The following is a 22705-nucleotide window of genomic DNA, read 5'->3' as shown; positions in this document are numbered from 1 at the left end:
TTTCTACTCTTTCGTTTTTTTGAAATATAATCGTATAATTGCTGTCATAAAAAGTTTAAAAACGGATTTAATTTTTGGAGTTCATAACTTAAAAAAGCGGTTATAATTTTTGCAGTACATTCATGGTGGAAAAAAACAACTGTTAGATGTAAACTCAGAGTTCAGAGAAAAAAATGTCACAATTGTGAGATACTGTAAACTCACAATTGTGAGGAAAAAAGTCAGGTCCCAATTACCTTTTTTATATGTTATGCTGCAAAAGAAATTCCATACAGCTTCCATACAATAGGAAACATGTTTTAATAATATTTCAATATATTCACGAATGCCTTGATGAGCATGACAGACTACTGTCTGACTGATATGGTTAGATCTGTCAAGCCAACACGATCTGACTCTGATTCGGCTGCTGTTGTGTTTTGATCAGTTTTTATTTGACGAGGCCCTGCGGGGAGGATGGGTGAGACTGACCGTGACTGTTTGTCCAGACATACAGTCTGCCAGCTGTCTCACCAACATGTGGTGGCTGCGCAGTGGGGTCCCTTCAGTTAGCAAACAAGCTTCTGCCGACCCAACGGGAGTGAGTGGAGTGTGAGCGTGAAGTCAAGGTAAATGAACGGCAGTGCATGTGTTGCACGTGTGCATGTGTGTTTTTAGAGGATGATTTGGTGTTGATACCAAACAGGGCATATGTTCACTCATCACCACATAAGTGGTTAGTTGACGCTGCAAGTAAAAAAGGCTCTATATTAAGTAACTTGACAGTGCCGAAGAGAATGCAACAATATAAATTTGCATAACGCTACGGATCATCTAAAAGCCACATGCACATATACAAACAAAATAACACTTGAATAAATATGAATTTCAAAACACAATTTCACCCAACACTAACTTTTCTCCATCCTGCTGTGAACCACAGTATTTATAAGATTTTTAATAATAATGCATGCTCTTTAATAACAAATTACATCATAAATCATACACTCTGCAAGTAAACTTAAATCCATCTTTGATCATCACATAATATTGTGCTACAATGTGTATAACTGAACTCTAGTGCTGTTTGACTGATATATGAAACAGGGTCAGAAATGAACTTTCCATTAAGGCACAATAACTGCCCCCTGGAACTGATTTCGAGAAGAATTTTGTACATTGGTGAGCGCAACTTTTAGAATCACATTATTATTATTATCACCATAGTATGTTATCTTTAATATAAAATACTTGCATTTACCCAATTACTTTAATCAATATTTTAACCTGTTGTCAATAACAATAGATTATTTTAAATTGTATCTATATTATGCATGTAAAAAACAGGAGCTCCTAGGGCTGCAATATTATGACAAAAATCATCATTGTAGATTATTGTGCTTCATATTGTAATAATGATTATTAAAGGAGAAGTCCATTTCCAGAACAAAAAAATTGACAGATAATGTACTCACCCTTTGTCATCCAAGATGTTCGTGTCTTTTTTTCTTCAGTCATAAAGAAATTGTTTTTTGAGGGAAACATTTCAGAATTTTTCTCCATATAATAGACTTCAATGGTGCCCCGATTTTGAACGTCCAAAATGCAGTTTAAATGCGGCTTTAAACGATCCCGAATGCAGTTGTAAACGATCCAATCCGAGGAAGAAGCATCTTATCTAGCATCTTATCTATTTTAATGAAAATAACCGATCGTTTCGCTAGATAAGACCCTTCTTCCTCGGCTGGGATCTTTTACACCAGCATTTGGGATCGTTTGGAAGTTCAAAATCAGGGCACCTAACCAGTCCATTATATGAAAAATCCTGAAATGTTTCCCTCAAATAAACGTAATTTCTTTACGGCCAAAGAAAAAAAGACATGAACATCTTGGACATCTTTAAGATGCTACATTGATCAGGTGACATAATATGCATCACACCGTCATCCTTTCAGAACCAAATGGCTTTAAAAAGGCTTCATTCATTATCTCACCTATAGCAACTCCATAATGCATCTGAACTGGTCTAATTGCATGGAGTTTGCTGACTGACATCAGCACAATGGACTTGGATCAACCTATAATTAATCATCTGACCTTGTCTTTGTTGAGGGCAAAGGTTAATGATTCATCAAGCCAATATCTGCTGAGCAGCCCTAGCGGATGTCAAGTCCGAAACCTCTAGACTGTCCTTGCTGGTTTTTCCTCAGAAAAGCAATTTGTATCTTAAGATGACTAGACTAATAATGACATCAGTTTACTAAGTGTCAATACTATCTTACTTTTGAATCAGTATACGGTCATTGTGGAATACTTCCTCCATCTCTCCTCTCAGAAAGCAGTGCTTATTTAACTGTAAAAATATTGACTTGTTTCTCTAGGGGCAATCAATAATTTTTCTGCTTTTCACTCATTGTACTTGGATCTTCTGCCAATAAAGCGCATCCTGAAATCAAGGTCACTGTGTGTGAGCATGCAAAATCAGATATTGCATATCTAAGCCAAGAGCTCAGAATTTAAAAAAAACAAAGTCAGATTTCATTTGTTGTCAATAGATTAATCATCATAGTCCCAAGAAGTTTCTGTCCCAGTGAACTCGACAAATCAGACTCAATTACATTTCAATAAAACCAACTGCTGATGCAAACAGGGAAGCACATATCCAGATCCATAATTCTGTGCATCACATCAGCAATTTCTCAGCTGAGAGCTCAGGACTAATCATGTATTAATAATGATCTACAACACAGCCGTTGTAAGGCTATACATGATTCTGATATTATTTACTCATTTACAAATGTGAACTGGTGCGGTTTTCATAAAAATGAGGCTGAGGGATAAAAAATACAGTGTTTTCAATGCATTGTACTCTTGTTTAGCAACACAGATTGTTCCAATGACAAAAAAGTATTTTAAAAAATAAGTTTTAGTAGATCAGAACTCCACAAAGGAGTTTTGAAAGTTGTACGTTTGTGATTTTAGACCTTTATACAGCACATGCCGTTGTAAAAACAGCTTTGTTTTCATCCGCATAAAACTCAATGTGGCGTCTAATCTGATTAAGATCCTTAGGATTAAAATTAGATTAAAAAATAGCCTGTGCCTGTCTCAAATATTGCAATCTACTGGTATATGTTAGTGTCATATTTAAAGCCAGGACTGAAATCTTTGATGCTAAGAGAGCAGTTTGGCATAGTGAAAATTTATATGAGAGGAGAAGAAATCAGACTGTGAATTTGTCATTTCATTTCCGCCTTTAATGGTTATGCACATACACACAAACACAAGCGTGCACACACAGAAATGCTTGGGAACAGCAACTCCAAACTTTAATCATGGATACAAATTTATAGCACTCCAACGCTAGACACCTATTTTCTGTGACTCAGGAAATGTCTTGTGTAATGTCACAGAACAGGTATTACATTTTCCCCCCAAAATGCTTAATGTTCCTTGAATGGAATTTTCTTCTGGTAAATCGGCTGAGGAAACAGGGAAATTACTTTTTGACAAGTCACCATGAGAAGCACTGCTTTTTATTAATCTCTGAATAAATTCAGTTGCAAATGAATTCAGATATTCACCTCATCTCATTCTCCATAAATATGTTTTAATGCAATTATGGCTGCTGTCTACCAAATTATATTTACTGTAAGTACTAGACTATAAATATTAGCCCATACATTTCATAGTTATAGATGTAGTATGTGATTCCCTATGCTCAATTAGATGCGAGGTGATTACCAGGTCGCTAAACGTCAGTGTGACGTCGCTGTAGAGTGCATCAAAATGGTACATACCATCTACATACATACTAGTGTAGTATGTTTGTAGTACAAAGTCGTCAAATCTGTCAAAAAGTACCTTAACATCATGAAATGTGATCATTTCCAATTCTGGTAAGTGAAAGCGTGGTATTTATGTTTCTATGGGGATTTTTAGGGAAAGAACATTTTAATGCACTGACAATGAGACAGCCCTATAAATTTGTACATTTTTATTAAGAAATAAATATGTTTCAGAAATGTTATTTTTAGGAAAATAGATGTCAGAATACCTCCAAAAATATTAATCAGAAGTGACCCTTCCTAAACAGCTTGATTGACAGGCCATCTGACCAATCATAACACTGAATCCGCCATTTTGTCCAACAAACAAATCAGACAGTAGAGTAGGTAACGGTATTTATTCTTTGAATTTCTTAAAAAATTGCAACATTTTAAAGCTGAGACCTTGTTTCATACCAGAAGTAACCTGCTCTGTCTTGTCTGTTGGCGTGTTGTCAGTTTCCTCTTTGTTCTGCGACTGTAGTTTTCACTTTCACTGCACTGTTTGGACATAGCAACAGTAACTAAGGAGGGCAGGTTTTTGCAAAGGGTCAACTGAAACTTTACAGTTTACTGTACAGGTTAAAGTCAGCATGAAATAAAAGAAATCCTATTTTTGAGTACAGGTAATCGGTGTATGATTCATATTTAAAAAAAAATGTTTTGACCACATAATGTTTAATCAGAATATCATAACTATTTTTTTATTTTTCTTTAACACTGTTGCTACGGGTTGTTTTTCATGTTTGCGGGTTGAAGCAACCCCAGTAATGATTGTGAATTTTACCAGGGGAAACCCGCCGAAAACATGTATTTTACCTCCCCCGAAAAGGTTGGGCTTGTTTTGGGCTGATTTTGAGTAGCACTTGGGTTTTGTTGTGGAAACCTGGCAACCCTAATTCCCACACTTAAAATCCAATCAACAATCATTGGACCTTTCTCACATATCCAGGTTTCTAATAGTGGAAGTCGTCATGGTTGGGTAAAATCCGAGAGCAGTGAATGGGATACTACCACAAATATATTTTTTGCATTCCCATTTGCTCAAAAAAACTTCACGATAGTGTTTTCATGATATTCAATCAAAGGAAAAAACTGAGAGAGACTGATATCGGCAGTCAGAAGAGAGAACAATGTCAAATTTACCATCCCTCCCATAGACACCCTCGCATTAGCGTTAACTAGTTTTTTTGTAACTTAATGAAAAAGTGATATAATACTAAGTATAGGCCCGGTTTCACAGACGGGGCTTAGGTTAAGACAGGTTTAGGCCATAGTTCAATTAGGACATTTAAGTAGCTTTTATAAACATGCTGTAGATAAAAACACTACTGGTGTGCACCTTTATACATAACAATGAAACTGACATATTGTAAGATCAGTCAGTGCAAGTTTATTTCATTTAAAACAGCCTTGCATTTTTGTCTGGAACTAGTCTTAAGCCTTGTCTATGAAATGGAAAAATCAAAATATGAAAAACTTTCAAGGATTTATGATGATGATAACCGTTGAAATGCGTCATCACAGTCTTAAAAAAAGGATCCATAGAGACTTTGGCACTTACAACAATTTGGTCAGTTACCCGGATGCATGGCCATATCGGTGATACTCGGATGTAAACAACAGCATAAATTGCACACTTAATGTACTGCTGAATACATTGTTCTGCCTAAAACACAGAAAAAAATGTGTGGAAGCTGCTAAGCCACATAGAGAAGGCCCTAGTAAGCAGGAATGGGCGCAATATTTTGACAAACTAAAGTTAATAGGTGGTAAAGATACGTACAAGCAGTATTTAAGGAGAAGTCCACTTCCAGAACAATAATTTTTAAAAAAATTTACTCACCCCCTTGTCATCCAAGATGTTCATGTCTTTCTTTCTTCAGTCCTGAAGAAATGATGGTTTTTGAGGATTTTTCAGGACTTTTCTCCATATAATGGAAATCATTGGTGCCCCGATTTTGAACTTCCAAAATGCAGTTTAAATGCAGCTTCAGAGGGCTCTAAATGATCCTTGCTGAGGAAGAAGGGTCTTACTTAGCGAAACGATCAGCCATTTTTTTTCAAAAAATAAAAATGTGTATACTTTTTAAGCACAAAAGCTTGTGTAGCACAGGCTCTGGGATGTGTGTCTACAACACGAATTAGTGATGGGTCGTTCTAGAATGATTCGTTCATTATGAACAAATCTTCAATGTGATCTTGGAGAGTGATTCGTTCAGTCGCACATGCGCAACATACTATTAGGTTCTGCACTGGAATTAGTTCACCTATTTGGAGTCTTCTGGTTTTTCGAGTTGTTCGTTCATCTTATGGGGCTGTCACGTGATGAACGAACAACTCAAACCCGAAAACTTGTCAGATAAGCGGTGAGGTGAGCTAATAATTTTTTCTTGTTTGTAGTGTGATCAACATTTGTGTAAGCAGTACATGTGTTAGGGAAGTAACACGTAACGTTTTAATTATATTTTGCTAAAATGAATGAAATGACTCAAAAAGATTCGTTCATTTTGCTGAACGAGACTCAAAGGTCCAAGTTGGTAAAATAATCCGAACTTCCCATCACTACTACGAATCAAGTTCATCGTCTGTGTACTGTGGTATGGCAAAAAACTCCACCTTATTTTCTCCTACAGTTTGAGAGGAGGACATTGTTGTACCGATCGTTTCGCTAGATAAGACCCTTCTTCCTCGGCTGGGATTGTTTAAAGCTCTTTGAAGCTGCATTTAAACTGCATTCTGGAAGTTCAAAATCGGGGCACCAATGAAGTCCATTATATGGAGAAAAATCCTGAAATGCTTTCCTCAAAAAACATAATTTCTTTGACTGAAGACATGAACATCTTGGATGACAAGGGGGTGAGTAAATTATTTGTGAATTGTTGCCCTGGAAATCTTGGTTCAGTTTGGCCAACCACAAATGCATTGATTTCCTCTGGGTTTTGGGTGATGCTAGAAAAGAGAGTTATTACTGTTGCTCAAAGTTCATTTCTGGAGGAGTCGCCTTTGAACACTATGAATGAGATAATTTCCCTTCTTCACATAAAGACATGAGGACTTCACATGGGTAATTAGGCCCACCAAAAGGCTGGTTCATAAGGAGTGCAGTCGGTTACCTACCCTACGAAGTATTAGACTAGTACTTCAGGAGGTTAATTAGAGTGAGTTAAAGCATGCTGATTACTCACCATGGAGAGTCATGGGGGATTAACATGGTGAAAGGTCAAGAAAAGGCAAATGGCATCCACTTTGATGGTTGGAGATTGACAATGATTGAAGAAGGATATTTTACATTTGAGTATACATCAGTATGTCATTTTTGTCAATTGCATGCATTCGATGAACAAAAATGTCTTCTGTATTGCTAAGAAAGTGAAGTTAATGGTGTACTAGAAGAGACTAACCACTATCCATGATCTACTAGGGGATGGAAACATTGAATATAATATAATCATAATATAATCTTATGATGACATTAACATACTTAGTTCTGAGAATCCTCTGCCTCTCATATAGAAATTTTCTGGAAATATGTATAAAACAATGTACGTTTAAGTGGTGTACTTGTGCACTGGTCGTCACAAATGGCTCCAAATAACAGATCCGACTTCAAAAATAGAGGGTTTTGACTCTATGAGCTCATACAAAATGTTGCTTTTAGGCAGGTATTGGGTATTACACATTTTACACGCACATTTTATCCAATCAATGCATCTCATTCTGAGCTCAACAGGAGGTTTGAAATAGAAGAAAAGTGAGTGCAGCAATCACACGTTAAAGACCAGGTGCGACTGCAGAGATCTTTTTAACTGAGAAATAGATCTCTGTGTAATCAGATCAGAAAATGCCCACCAGCTTTAATGGTCCACTCACATTTTCCCATCATTCTCTTAAAAGCAGATGGTTATGACATGCCTTAGGCATGTTTGCGCCACAGGTGAGCATCACCTCCATCTTAAAGATGAAAGAATGCTCATTGTGGAGATGACAGGGTTACATTATGAGTGCTGACATTCTGTCTGAGGATGTCGTTGGTGGGATGACAGTTCAGAGATGAGAGAATAGACGATCAAGCCCTCACCATCTCTCTCTACCTGTTATCTGTCGCCACCGTGTCATGAAAACATGTACTTCCATAATCTCTCTTCAGGGATTCCTCGCTACAATTTACCTCCCTCTGCTACAGTTCTCTGCAGGGATGTGTTTTTCTCCCTTCTCATCGTCCATACGGCTGTTAACTTGAAAAAAATGCCTGAGGCAACATATCAGCAATGATGTGCTCATGATATGACCATTATGAGATATGACTGGGAAGATGTCCAACTAGAATCATACATCAGATGGTCAGATGTGTGTGAGAGGTTACAAATTATAATAAACTGGCTCTTTTTCTGTCAGTGGTCTGGTGGTGGAAAGATAATATAAATACATCATAAAGATAATGGCCTGTATTTCATAATTTCACAAACTGATGAAGGCTAGCTGTCACAGAGAATTTAAGGTCTTAGGAGAAGGGTATTTTTTGACACTTTAAAAGGGGTCATATGATGTGATTTCATGTTTTTCTTTGTCTTTGGACAAGCTGTTTGTGCATATATAAGATCTGTAAAGTTGCAAAATGTTGTGGAACGTATTTTGGTGTTCCAAATGAGTACACAACTAGAAATCAGTACTTAAAGGGTTACTCCACCATAGGGATGAAACGGTTCTCGGTTAAAAATCGAACCGTGCAGTTCTGTACACACGGTTCGGCACGCACTATGACCGCGGTTCAACTTAAATCTGACAACGCATCTGTATTATGGTTTGTTATAAGTAACAAAACGTAAAACAAACAGGGTTCAGCTGATGGCGTGCATGCACAGATGAGACCTGAACAGCACACGCTAATATCTGTGATTAAACTAAACTCATTTAAGAATTGCCAGTTTAAATATTTAAAAGCCATAGGAGGCGAGCTCGCTTGCACAATGAGAAGATTTGTGTGTGTACTCATTTGAAGTGTGGAAAACTGCGCCTCTGTACGCAAATAAATATAAAACTCTCTCTGAAGCAGGGCCAGTGCCAAATGGGGGCATTTGCGCCCCCCTTTCCATCCTCTCCCTTCCTTACTGAATGTGATCGATTTCGAAAGTGAAACCGATAAAACAGCGCACATAAGAAAGCAATTTCACGCTTTTGCGAGAATCAGCAGCTGCACGCTTCCCACCCAAAACGTGATTTGTGCTCCTCCTAGAAATTTAAATGCACCCCAGATGGAAGTGCCCTGGTGCCGACTCTGCTCTGAAGTATTGTGTTTAGTATTTATATAGTGTATAGTATAGTATTTATTAAATCATGTCAAAATGCCCATCTTGGTAAGTATCCTATAGCAGACATAGTTGACTGAACCTGCTGTATCAGTGCACTGGATCAGTGCATTCTCTTAAAGTGACAGCACTTTCTTAATTTTAATCATACAGCAACTAGGAAATCACTGCTCTTGCTTGAATACCTTTTGTAACTTAAATAAAGATTAATTTTTAATTAAACAGAAAAATTTGCAATCTGCTTCTGACTTTCATATTTAAAGAATTTGCTACTGACTATTCAAACATAAGTTTTGAACAGTGTAGGGGCTTGTTGTTTGTCGTTTGTACAATCACAAATGCAGACATGGTGTTGTTTACGTGACGCAACGCAACACAACGCAAAAAGACAGTATGTGCCATTATAATCAGGAAGACAGAGCGGGATGTATTAAGCAGCCCTGCCTTCTTTTTTAAATAGCCAGTAGTGTTTTGTTTATTTCACAGCTTGGGCCAGAGCCGTTGAGCTTGAAAAGCTGCATTTGACAGCGTATGATAGCCAGTAGCCACAATCTCATCCATATTCCTATAAAATATGGCATTCTGTGTAGAATTCATATGGGTCCTATACGTTCTGTGGTCTGCGCTGACTTTAACAGATCTTTAAAAACATCTTGCAGATGTACGTGTGCTATCTGGGTATTCACTGGAGTAAAATTGTGATCTCCCCTACAGAGTGTTTTCACGACGCATTATCAAACGGCCATATTGGCAGCACAACGTAAACAATGCCACTGAACTCGCCAATTTTGCTGATTATTGCTGCTGAAAATGGTCCCTTATTGTCACGTTTTGGGCTGTACTAATTGGTTGGAACGGCAAAAACATTTGGAGTATTATAGTCTGAGGAACAAAAGGCGTTTGTGGTTGGCCAAACTGAACCAGGATTTCCAGGGCAAGAATCTTGACAACATTCATGTTTGTTCTTGTCATTTCCAGTCAGGTAGGTGAAATATTAGAGTAATATCTTAATTAATACTGCTCGTACGTATCTTTACCACCTATTAACTTTCGTTTGTCAAAATATTGCACCATTTCCTGCTTACTAAATCCTTCTCTTGATTTAGCAGCTTCCACACAGCATAAATTAGCAGAACAACATATTCAGTAGTACATTAACTGTGCAATCCATGCTGTTGTTTACATCTGAGTATCGCCAATATAGCCGTGCATCCGGGTAATGGACCAAATCGTGACGTAAGTGCAAACCCTCTATAGGTAATGAATATGGACCATTTCTTTCAGTAAAAAAGTATTATTTTATATTACACAGTACAAATAACTGACATAAGTGTTAGGGAAATCAGAGAATATTTGGTCCTCAGATGAAAAACAAAAGCAAGTAGTTTTGGTACAAGCTTTTTCGAAAGGAAGTCCCTGCAGACAGCTGAGGCACATGTTGCCTTTTTGTGCTTTTGACCCGAGAGAAAGCGAGAAGTGTCAGTCCTCACATCCCTGACAAGTGAAGAAAGGTTAATGGTTGTGTATTTTGGGAACGTGATTCATTCTGTTTCACCTTATCTGAATGAGAGGCCCACGTGGGTTTGCATATCTTTGAATTCATTAGGGCCCATTAGCGACAGGGCTTGTTATAGGCTGATCCATCGCTACAGTCAGGTTGCGAGAGTGCTTTTGTTTCTCAAATGCCAAACGCTTAACGAGTACTAACCGCAGTTACGCTTCCTTGGTCAGAGATTGGGTTTCAAGCGAAAATAAAATGAGACAGAGGTCAGACAAGACCAGAAAGTGAAGAGGACACTTGCAGGTGTCTGACAGCATTTGCTGAATGACTGGGGAATATCATTTGGTAAATAGGTGAATTAATTGAACCCCCACACTGCTAGAATATTCTGTAGATGATTTAGATTGGAGGATGATAATTCAGGCCAACTCCATCAGAATAAAGTAAAGCATGTGAGTCACAGTGAAATGGGCTCAGTGATTCACTGCTTGAGAAGTTTTTATGCATTGCTGGTCTTTGCAATCAGTGCTCTGCTATAGTCAGTAGTCTAAGCCGCTCATATGCTGACTAACAACAAATGGTGCTAACACTGTCAAACTCATACTTTTACATGAGATTTAAAGCTAAGCCACAATGTCACAAGTTTTTAATCCCCTCAGCAACTTTTTTACTAAATTTCTTTAAAGTCGTAAATAGATTATTATAGTATGTTTTACAAGAAAATACTGTTTCTTTCTACTTTCAATTTTAAGTTGAATTCAGTGTGTTACTTTCAGATTCTTTGTAATTATTTGTGAAATTTATTACCAATTATTTCAGCACCTTTTTTTTCAGTTTGGTTCGGTCCCTATTGAATCGTGTGATATAAACTCACAATTCTGATTTTTTTCTTGCGATTGTGTTTTTCACGCAGTTCTGAGAAAAAGTCTGAATTGTGAGATATAAACTCACAATTGCAAGTTATAAAGTCTGAATTGTATGGTATAAACACTTAATTCGGAGGTTTATTTTTTTCTCAGAATTGCGTGATTAAAAAAACAATTGCAAGAAATAAAGTCAGAATTGTGAGACAAAAACTCACAATTCTGACTTTTTTCTCCAAATCACTTGATATAAACTCATAATTCTGCCTTTTCTCACAAATTTTCTCACAGTTCAACTTTTTCTCATAATTGTGAGTTTATATCATGCAATTCTGAAAAAAAATTCTGAATTGTGAGATATGAACTTGCAATTGCAAGTTATAAAGTCTGAACTGCATCGTATAAATTCTCAATTCTGAGTTTTTTTTCTCAGAATTGCGTGATACAAAGAAAAACCCACAATTCGGACCTTTCTTCTGAGAATCGCGTGATATAAGCTCACAATTACAAGAAATAAAGTCAGAATTGAAAGATTAAAAACTCGCAATTCTGACTCTTATTGCTTGCTAATGTGAGTTTGTATCTCACAGTTTGGACTTTTTTTCTCGGAATTGTGATATGAACTTGCAATATTTAGAAAATTACGATTTTATATCTTTCAGTTCTGGCTTAATAAGTCGCTACTGTCTGTTATACAGTCAGAATTGCAAGATATAAATGTGCAGTTTTGAAAAAAAAAAGTCGCTTTTGTGAGTTTATATCTCAGAATGGCAAGTATATGTCTTGCAATTCTGACTTCACGCAGTTCTGAGAAAAAAAAAAATCAGGTTTGTGAATTTATATCTCGCAATTCTGACTTTATAACTTACGATTGCGAGTTTATATCTTAGAATTCTAAAAAAACAATTTTGAATTGTGAGATAAAAAGTCAGTATTACTTTTTTTAAAAATTTTATTCAGTGGTGTTAAGAGGCTTCCATAGGTCCCAATGTCCACTTCACCACTACTGAAAATTAAATTGAGCACTTTTCTAAATTAGTAATTAATTTTGTAATCTTTTGTTTTTGCTATAATTGTTTTCATCATAAATTATATTATCAGCATAATAAATACAGTGAAAAGCTGAAATCAAAAATGTATTTATTTTTTTGGTTTGTTCATCTTTAGCTGTTAATATGTTTTCATTTTCAATGCAAATTATATTATCAGCATACAAGTTTGAGTGAAAAGTTGAAATGAAAAATTTATATTTCAGAATTGTTTTAGTAACATTTTCAGTGAAAAGTTAATAAAAATCCAAAATATTATTTTAGGATTTTGAAGTCTTTGATTTAACACTTAAAATTTAAGTGTTAAATTTTATATGTATGTATATAAATATATATTATTTTTTGGGGTTTTTTTCTTTTATTCTTTTATTATTTTGTTTTTTCCCTCCTTTGCCCAGCAGCACTCAAGCTGCATCAATGCCCTAAGTTTGTGTGAAACCTGATGATCATGTTCTCCTAAAAGATCTGAAGAGCATAAGCAAAATCATCTGACTTTCTGTATTAATTCAAAAAAAAATCTCAGTACCTTTGTCCAGACACCCCTTTAAGAACAATAAACAGGTTTGAAAGGCAGTCAAAGTTTTTTTTGCATCTATGACGGTGTTTAATTTCCCCTCAGTCATACAGTGAGTTGTGCTGTAGGGAGTGCATTGTTATTCTCATCTCGGCGGTGTTTACACCCCGGTGTTATAATTTCACGCATGATCACACACACACATACACACATACGCATGCTCTGATGCTTGGCCAAGCGGCGCTGCCTTTCCACAAGCATCTGCGCTGTACTGCCACATCTGCTAAGAGCAAAAAATAGCATACTTTTCCTTTTAAGCCTACATAGATTAGTTGTTACATTATTACTTTATTTTTCACAATATGTATATATATTTATCTATTTGTTGATATTGTAACCAGCGTGTTTAGTTGTCAGCTGGTGGTCATAGAAGCCAGTTCACATGATATTCTTTCACCTTTTGACCCATTACCTTTAAAGTAATGTTTGGTTTCATTGCTGATGGAAACTTCACAGATATTAAATTTAACCCTGATATAAAGGCTTAAACCAATGAAAGCAACTATTACCAGGACAGCACATAAACCTGTCACTATTTGAACTTTATGACTCTAATAAATCTTGCCATCTGCTCCCCAACCTTGTGTTTTCATGAGTGGTTCATTTCAGAGAGGAAAAGGCCTTCACCAAGCTATCATCATGCCCGCTCATGCCAACTGCTTTTTATAGGTTATTGGTTTCATAATAATGTACGCTGTAAATCTTGTGAGATTATAACAGTTGTTTATCTGCTGCTATCTCTGAATTTATTACTTGCAGGTCCTAAGAGCCGAATGAAAACCGAAAACACAAAGAGGGAGCCAACGGAGGGTAAAAACCAGTCTAATTATGTTCCTTTCAAAACATCAGTTATGGCAGCTGAGCTTTAGCTTTCATTTGCACCTCTTTGTGCTTGGTGAATAACAGCAAATACTAGACCGTTAGTTGTATTTCTTCATACATGCATGTGAAGTGGAGTGACAGTTTCTTAGTGTCAGTGGGTAAAGCTGTTTTGAAAAGCTGGAGAGTTTAAGAGTTTTATATATCTTGGTTATTATTCATTTTGGTTAAAACATGTGGAAGGAAAAATAGTTTTGTTTTTTTTTGTTTTTTTCGCAAACATGCACACAACATTTAACAAATGACACATAATGTAATTCTTCTCTGGTTGTCAGCTCAGATTGGCACTGATGTATGAATTTTTAATCAGTCATATATTTGTCATTATTTTAGAATTTAGACTAATCATTTTGTGTACAGTATATTATTGTATATATTATAAACATATTGTGTGTATTTGTATAATGTTAACCTTAATTATATATATATATATATATATATATATATATATAAACAATCTAAAACATTATTAAATAAAATAAAAAACATTTTGAACCACTATTGTATTATATTTTATTTTGTTTACTTTTTAAAAACATAATAAAATGTATTTTTAAATATTTTAAATTATATTGTTTTTGACCTTTTTTGTTGTAAATAAATAACAACCAGCTTTTAAAAAAAATATAACTTAATTAAACCAATAGTTTACATTTATTTGCATTGTATTATTTTGCAGTTTTGTAAATTATGTAGTTCAGTGCGTGCATAAGATGTTTGACAGTCATTTTTATTTTTGTTTAATTTAAATTCATATTATTTATTTCGTAGTATTATGTTATAGTTCAGTAAATTATGTACACTACCAGTCAAAAGTTTTTTAATGTTTTTTTAAAGAAGTCTCTTCTGCTCACCAAGTCTGCATTTATTTGATCCAAAGTACAGCAAAAACAGTCAAATTTTGAAATATTTTTTACTATTTAAAATAATGGTTTTCTTTTTGAATATATTTTAAAATGTAATTTATTCCTGTGATGTTAAAGCTGAATTTTTAGCATTATTACTTTAGTCACATGATCCTTCAGAAATCATTCTAATATTCTGATATGCTGCTCAAAAACATTTATTATTATTATTATTATTATTATTATTATGTTGAGACAGCTGAGTCCATTTTTTTGATGAACAGAAAGTTCAGAGGAACAGCATTTATTGAAATATAAATATATATATAATTATCATCACTTTTGATCAATTTAAAGCATCCTTGCTAAATAAAATAAAGTAAATGAAATAATTTCTAAACTCCACTGTTTTAAATATTGATGATGATAATAATAATAATGTTTCTTGAACAGCAAATCAGCATATTGGAATTATTTCTGATCATCAAAATCTTACTGTTCAAAAACTTTTGTCTGTTAGTGTAACTCAATCCAATTTAAATCAAATCCGTATGCATAAAATGCCTACATCATCTATGAATTATTTTACTTTTGCTTTCTTTTTCCATGTGTCAGCATGCTTGTTTTACAATATCACCTCTGTAAAAAGTCATTCCCAAAGGCCTGATGTGTGGTCATGCTATATGAATACAAATGTGCCCACTACTATCGTCTACAGGCTGGTGATAATGAGAGGCCGGCTCCTGGGGGCATATTGGTCACTCCAAACCTGGCAGTACTTTTGCTTTTCGTTTGGTCCCCATTTCATCTGTAGGCCAGAAAGCTTTGTTCCCTAAAGCACAAGTGTCAGCAGGCTGAACTTGGAGAAAATCTATTCCATTTCCTTTTTGCCCTGTCTTGACACACAGCTCTTTACTTAGAAAGCGAATTGCTGTAAAGCACCAGTGTAATAGGAAATTCTGTTGACATTAAATGCAGAAAACAGAAAGTCACATCTTATGTGAAAAATAGGAACAAGTGGCTTAGACTGATCCTCAAGGAGAGTAACAAGATATATACTTTTTCCAGTCAGCTCTCACATCTGTCTGTCACCTACAGAGGCAGTGAGGTGGCAACAGTGTTGGAGGGTTATAAGGTTATAGTGATGTGAATCGATACACAGAGTCAAACTTAATGACTAGCCTTCTTCACAGTGATGAATAGAGTGTCCACATGCAAATCAATGTGGACGCACAAGTGCACTCGAGATAATAGATATGCACACACATGAATGCATGCATACATGCCCACCCTGCTTGTTGTCTTGTCCTAGTCATGATGATTCACTACACTGGATGCTGTTTGTTTGGCTCTGTAGCCTCTTTTTGTTTCAGTCCAATCAACAGCCAATGCAAATAGTCACAGGTCAGGTGTGATGTCCTACATAGCCATAAAACTGACTGGTAGAGTTATATTTTGATAATGAATTACACGTCAATGTAAAAAATGTTATTTCATCAGAAAAAGAAAGCTACAAAAGTAGGTGAGTGATTATCAGTAGGTGCTTTTTATTTGTACTTTATTTTTTTGTCATTTTACCAAAGACATTACACATTTTTTCCCTACTTTACTAGTTTACGGAGCATGCTGTAGCCTGTATCATTTTATTTTAAAGCACAAAAGAAACTATGAGCATGCGTGTCAGTTCCGAGTCACGCAAATTTCACTTTTACATGTTGTTTGAACATTAATGTGTGCTGGCAGTGTATGTACAAATCTACCCTATAATGATGAAAATCCATGCAGTGGTTTTTAATTAATCTGTAAAAATAATATCCCCTTGTTCAGATGGCATCACACTGACACAGACCGCTCCCACGATGGTTGATTGACATGAGCGTCTTACCTCAGATCAGCTGTAACAGTCCGACCTCCATTGTTTCGGTGCCGGAGCAGGGATGTTAATTAGACGTCAATATCTCTGATTGAGGTGTTGTGTCACTGGATGTAATAATGAACATATGGTCGTCATTTACTCTAGACATCTGAGCCGCTGAAGATGCAGTGGATTATGTTTATTTGTGAATGGAATGCACCTCCCGATCTACATATATCCATCTATGTTCACGCAAATCATTTGTGATCCAGCAGAAGTGAGTATAAGGGGTTTTTGCAATCGCCTTTCCTAATAACATGCTAGTTAGCAAGTTTAGCGGCTAAACGTGACTAAATGTGGCTAAAGTAAACCGGCTGGTCACTCCACAAAGAGAAGAGGGGGGCGGGGCAAGCAGAGCTCATTAACATTTAAGGCAACATCGACCAGAACAGGATGATTTTTGCAGAGCTGATTTTGGCCAGGTAAAAAGGTGTTATTTACACTACCACTGAGAAATATTAACCAAAGCATGTTATAGACTTTTCATTAAGACCGACTTGTGGAAAATGGGCATCTGATGACCACTTTAAAGTATTAGCAACCAAATAAGCCAATAAACCAGCTGCTGTGATGTCTGTTAATCAAAGAACAAAAAAAAAAAAAAAAAAAAAAAAAAAGAGGAAATTAGTAACTTCTGTAGCTTTAAGGATTAATCTATATTTAATTTAGAACTTAGTGTTAGGTGGGATTAATTTTTCTAATCGGTTGACAGCACTATTTTTTACATGTACTTTAAAAAAATAATTGAAACCATAAAAACTTTTTTTTTTTTCATTGTAATTTTTTTTTTAAGTAATTGTTTATTATTATTATTGTTATTGTTATTTATTTATTTTTTATTTTTTTTTTAATAATTATATTTGCTTAAAATAGTTATGATTGTTAGTTAGATAATATTAATTGCCAGCATTTTTGGAAAGGCTAACCTTAAGTCAACATGTGGCCATATATACATAAGTTTACGTACCTTTGAATCTAAATGTGACACTGGAAAAGCTGAACACTGAATAAATAACCTTTTGGCATTAATGTATGGTTTGTTAGGATAAGACAGTATTTGGCTGAGATACAGCTATTTGAAAATTTGGAATCTGAGGGTGCAAATCAAAATATTGAGGAAAATTGCCTTTAATTTGTCCAAATGAAGTTCTTAGCAATGCATATTACTAATCAAAAAGTAAGTTTTGGTATATTTATGGTAGAAAATTTTCGAAATATCTTTATGGAACATGATCTTAACTTTATATTCTAATGATTTATGGCATAAAAGAAAAATAGGTCATTTTGACCCATACAGTGTGTTTTTGGCTATTGCTACAAATATACCCGTGCTACTTATGACTAGTTTTGTGGTCCAGGGTCACAAACACTGTGTGATGTTTCCTGGATGATCTGCGACTGTATTTATGTTTTATGATAGTTGTTCATGAGTCCCTAGTTTTTCCTGAGCAGTTCAACTGCCTGCTGTTTTTCAGAAAAATCCTCCATTTCCTACACTTTCCTTGGTTTTCCAGCATCTTCTGGATATCTGAACCCTTTTCAACAGTGACTGTATTTTGAGATCCACACTAAGAGATACAAAACTATTACCAAAGGTTAAAACATATTGATATTGAATAAATCAACACAATGCATTAAGAGCCAGAGGGTGTAAACTTTTGAACAGGATGATGATGTGAAAATTGTTCTTATTTTGTTTAAAGATCATATTTTTTCATTTGGTACTGCACTCCAGAAGCTTACATGTTTCCCAGAAGACAAATACTTTATTGTGCATTCTTTTGACATTCTATGTTAAGGAAGTGAACAATGTGCACCTGTCATCGACTAATCACTACAGATTTTCCATTCAGGAGGTTCAAAGGTTAGCAAAAGCTGTGTTTTTCTCAATCACTATCATCCTGTCGTACAGAGACATCGTTTATTTTTCAGGGAGCCATGACAATAGGAAGGCAAATAATCAAATCAGTGTTGTGTTTCCCTGAGGTTCCAATCAGGCGGTGGGGTGGGGGAGGATCCAGATGATGCTGATGATAATAACTGCATGATTTTTGACAAAAGGTTTCACGGGAAAATTATGGAATGATTTGATTTCCATTCTACATTGCCGCCTGGTACAAAAAAGACGGGCCTTAATAAACCCCCCTCCCTGTGATGTATTATAATTGGTGAGCAATAATTTGTAGGGTTTTGTCTTTTGGGTAATCAAAATCAAACAGCTACTTGGAATAATAAGTGCAAATTTGAGCTAAAGGCAATTTTGTTTGTAACAATCAAATTCATTGTCCTCATGCCCACAAGTTGATTGAAGGGTGCATTTACTAATTTCCTCTAGAAAGAAAACGAAGGCCTGTCTTAAGGAGCATCAGACGATCATAAGCAGTATAGCAAAAGCAGCAGGTGAATGTTTTAAGTGACAACATCTACCAGCTGGGGAAGGTGTGTGTGAGGCCATTCGCCAACCTTTTCACCACAGGTCACTGCCATGTCAGACGCCGCCGACGTGGTGTTCATGGCAACCGCAGCCTAGAAGAACAATAGGAGCACCACAGAGCACAGTGGATTGCTTTCCAAAAATAGGCAAAACTGCCACTAGCTGATAATTGTGTGTGTTCAGTGTCATCCTTTTCAAACCTTAGATCTCTCGTCTTTCAACAAGAGTATGCTCATTTGACACACTGCCAAATACACTATAGAAGACAGGATGAGAAATGGAGAGCCCTTCGGGCGTAATTACAGAAGATCAAGCTGGACGAAGAGACAGGAGCATTAAATGAAGCAGTCCAAACTGATACATCAGGTTTCTGAAGGTGAAACATGTGTGTTTACTATGACCAGCGCATCAAATAATTGAGCTGCCACACTTCATCAAGACCCTCCTTAATCACCAGCCTGTTATTTGACTAATGACACGTCGTAGGACCGTCTCCTTCACAATGTCCCGGGTATCAGGGAGGATGAAGTCAGAGAAGGACTGTGAGATTACGATGATTGTGTTTGAAAATGGCAGTTCACCGGTGCATCATCCACCACCAGGATTTGTGAGCATCGCATCACGGTTAATTGTTTATGGGGGGATATCTCAAATTTAGTCTGGTTAGAAAAGTCCCTAATGGTTATGTAATAGTCTGCTAAGGATGCTCAAGGCGACAACCATAGAAATAGGTTAGATGTTGGAGCACATTAGTTTAGTCAGATAGAAATGGACAAAACTGGCATTATTGTCTCTCTGATGAACATTTATGGTCACAGAAACATAAGTGTGTTGTTTAAAACGGCTTTAGGATGGTTGACAGTTAGCTAACTGTAGGGGCACTGAATAATCACAAGAAGAACCTTAACAGATTGTGCATGAAAAATTACTTAAGTACCCGTTTATGTAGATTGTAGATTTGATCAGAAGATTTAATGCTATCATACATTCTGACCTATTGACACTGACACAAAGATTTGGATTCTCATGCTAAGCATGACCAGAGTCTTAAAAAACAAGTTGGATGTATGAGTTTTTCTGTGCCAGATACACTCCTTCAGGGTTCATATAAGTTTCTGGAAGGGTTTTGTTTTTTGTTTTTTTTCTCAGAGTATGGGCAGAGTATATTCCTTGTATGGGCAATTCTACCAGAATAGCACAAGCACGCATCAACCAGTGCAAGAGCAAAAGCACACCCATCAACATGCTTCATTCAGGTTACGCAGGACTTGCTCGAGAAGAATTTTACATTCTGTTTTTGACAACAAAATCAACAATGTCAACGAAGAAGTGTGTTTTTGGTTGTGAGGAAAAGATAACTTTGTTCAGCTTCCCAAAAAACCCAGCATTAAAGGAATCATATTGATGTCACAGCTTGCAGACGATCACGACGCAAAAAGCTGTGCATGACCATGACTCTTTAGCTTGAGCTTGACTGTTTTCGAAGTGAAGTGCTACAGCTGTATCTGTCTTTTATGAATCTTATAGAACCAAAGAGTCTTCAGAGATATGAAGGATGCTATGAAAGCCTCCCAGCAGGCACACAACTTCGTAAGACGTTGATATTTGATTGAATTTTGGTCACCTGATGTTGCAATTTATTGTAAATTCAACATCTCATGTCAACGTTAATTTGATGGCCAGTACCGACGTTGATATTTTGTTGTTTTTAGGTTGTGTAACCAAAATCCAACATTAAATCAACATCAAATACTGACGTCAGGCCAATTTTTTTATTCTCAACCAAAATGCAAAGTCTGTCCGATGTCATGTCAGGTTAACGTTGGACGTTATATAGATGTCCGGTGCCTGCTAAAAAATAAAAAAAAAATTAGAAAGTAACAGCAACTTTTAATCTCGCAATTCTGACTTTATAACTCGCAATTGCGAGTTTCTATCATGCAATTCTGAGAATAAATACAATTCTGGGGAAAAAAAATCTGAAGTGTAAGTTTGTATCACGCAATTCTGAGAATAAAAGTCAGAGTTGTGAGATGTAAACTCGCAATTGCGAGAAAAAAAGTCAGATTTGTGAAATAAAAAGTACCAGTTACCTTTTTTTATTCAATGGTGGAAACAGCCTTTCATAGGATGCAGTACTACTATAGGTACTCAAGATTAATTTACTGGCAGAAACCGTGTATGTCCCCTTTAATGACTGGATTTTGTCCACGAAAATTCGCTGAACAATCTTATAAAAAGATTTGCAAATTTCGTAACGGGTTCAATTTGGTTGTGTGTATTAGCGAGCAAAAAAGATCCATTGTAATATTGTCAATAGTGTAGAAATGTGTGAAGCACACTTCACGCAGAAGTCACTTTCAAACCAGTCAGCTTTCTGTTTGTCAACATAGTGTACCTGTATGAACGCCTTGAACCTGTTGTGAAGTCTGCGTAGAGAAATCTGCGCAAGGTGAAATTCTGTGAATTATGCAAAAGACACATACATTTTGCAACGGTTTTAAATTGGTTACTCTGATTAGTGGGCATCAAAGGTCCATCGTCTGTTATCACTACAGCTGTAGAATTTTTATATTAGGCCCTGATTAATACAGGGTGCTGAAACTCATAAACTGGTGATCTCTTTTCTCATATATGCAAATGAATTTCATTTATATAATATGAGAATCCCGGAATAACCATTCATTCATGTAATTACATAAATTACATATAGCACATTTGTTGCCGCCTGCTCTGGATTACACAATCACAGTAAATCTGTCTGAGAATGTGTTTCAATGTAGCTGACCTCTTTCGTATTAAATTAATCTGTAATATGTAATATTACTCTGTTTACAATGAGACATCCAGATGTGTGATAAAATAGATTACCATTGTAAAGTAATGGAAAATTGGCACCAATTATGTGGGACATTTATTATTAGGTGTACAACTTGATTTTATATTTGGGAAAGTATATGCATGTGAAAAATACACGAAAATGCTTGCATATATATATATATAGAGAGAGAGAGAGAGAGAGTAACTACATACATCTTCCCTCTAATAATGAAATCTTTTAAATCAGTAATCTGTCTGTAAGCCTGTTGTTCATTTTCACTGTATTATCTGCCCGCCTTGCGCTTATCCTTATTGACAGCTCCGGCTTATCATGTCTGAAATATGTCTAGTGCAAAGTGGAGGAAGCCTTCTGATGTAATTATTTCGCCTGCTAATCTGAGCACACACAGGTGGGCTGTGGACTGTCATGCCATCGGTTCATCTCCATGCTGTCAAGTGGCTTGAATTGTCACCCACTTTAATAGGGGGTATGCAGGGCACCCAGATAGTGTGGCAGTCATTTGTCATATTTTGGTTTAGCTTTAGACTCTGAATTATGTTCTTCAGGTCATCGGCATTTGATAAATTAGGGAACTGGCATGTGCATTAGGATATCATCTTGCTTGTAAGAGGATGGTGATGAAGTGTTTAGAGTGTTTGTCAGAATAATAATAAAAGAAGTACTGCGGCTTCAGTGAATGTTATTGTGG

At 36.0% G+C, this 22705-nt stretch overlaps 1 protein-coding gene across 1 annotated transcript in view; it reads left to right on the top strand.

Moving 5' to 3' along the window:
* The first annotated feature begins 441 nt into the window (after positions 1-441).
* Positions 442-22705, top strand: part of kiaa0319 (KIAA0319 ortholog) — a 57307-nt gene continuing 35043 nt past the window's right edge. Inside the window, exons 1-2 of the mRNA XM_051130451.1 lie at positions 442-608; positions 13862-13912. The gene's annotated coding sequence lies outside the window, so the exon portion shown is untranslated. The remainder of the gene's footprint in view (positions 609-13861; positions 13913-22705) is intronic.

Source organism: Labeo rohita, chromosome 16 (genome assembly GCF_022985175.1).
Source record: "Labeo rohita strain BAU-BD-2019 chromosome 16, IGBB_LRoh.1.0, whole genome shotgun sequence".
NCBI classification, from domain to species: domain Eukaryota; kingdom Metazoa; phylum Chordata; class Actinopteri; order Cypriniformes; family Cyprinidae; genus Labeo; species Labeo rohita.
The sequence above is the reverse complement of the archived record's forward strand: the minus strand, read 5'-3'. Positions and strand labels throughout refer to the sequence as shown.